An 882-nucleotide genomic window follows, 5' to 3' on the forward strand; every position below is an offset into this window, starting at 1 on the left:
TGAATCAACCCACGTTTATAGTATTTCTTTGACGATATCTTTCTAAACCTGTAATGTCTTTCTGTAGACGCAATTTATAGCGTGTCACCTTCATCTCATTTTACATCTGTTTTTGCTTCTTTACCTGTCTGTAGTTCTATTTCTTCCTCTTCTCCACCTTGTTCTACTTCTTCTATTTGTTCTTCCCCTCCCCCTGCACCACCGTCTACTTCTTCATCGTGTTGTACTTTGTGTTCGTCACCTACTGTTCAGCTTCTCCTTCTCCTATTTTTTTCTCCTTCTCGTTGTTATGGTGGCTGTTTTTCTTCCCTCTTCTCGTCTTCTTCAGCTTCTCTTCCTTCTTTTCCTCCTTCTTCTCCTCCCCTTCATCTATTTCTTCGTCTTCTTTTTCTACTTATTCTTCCTTCTCCACCACTACTACTTCTTTCCTTGTTTACTTATTCAAATTTTTTCTACATTTCTCTTTTCTTTTCGTATCGTCTTGTACTGCGTCTGCATCTTTTTCATATTATATTTCTACATCTCCTCCTCCTCCTCCTTCTGTTTCCAAAGGTAAATTATTCAGACCCCAAAGAATTCCCCTCAACACATGGCTGTGATGTTCCCTCACTACTTCTGCTCGTGATCAGAGATGCACATATCGTCAGCCACCAAGGGACGTGCTCAACTGGTTAAGATCAAACAACTGACAAGCAAATATGTGGTATTAAGCAGAATATTTGCTGTAGTCCATCTTTTTATACCAAGACAAAACAATGTACATGATAACACTTCCAATCAGTTAAGATCAGAAGCCATGAGAGCCACTGCCTGGAACTGAATCCGGGCATTTATTATTATTATTATTATCATTATCATTATTATTATTATTATTATTATTAT

The 882-nt window shown here is 37.9% G+C and overlaps 1 protein-coding gene across 1 annotated transcript in view; it reads left to right on the forward strand.

The window, feature by feature from the left end:
• Positions 1 to 882, forward strand: part of LOC106875166 (leucine-rich repeat-containing protein 15-like) — a 17,144-nt gene that overhangs the window by 14,333 nt on the left and 1,929 nt on the right. The gene's annotated exons all lie outside the window — the stretch shown is intronic.

Source organism: Octopus bimaculoides, chromosome 29, assembly GCF_001194135.2.
Source record: "Octopus bimaculoides isolate UCB-OBI-ISO-001 chromosome 29, ASM119413v2, whole genome shotgun sequence".
Lineage (NCBI taxonomy): Eukaryota > Metazoa > Mollusca > Cephalopoda > Octopoda > Octopodidae > Octopus > Octopus bimaculoides.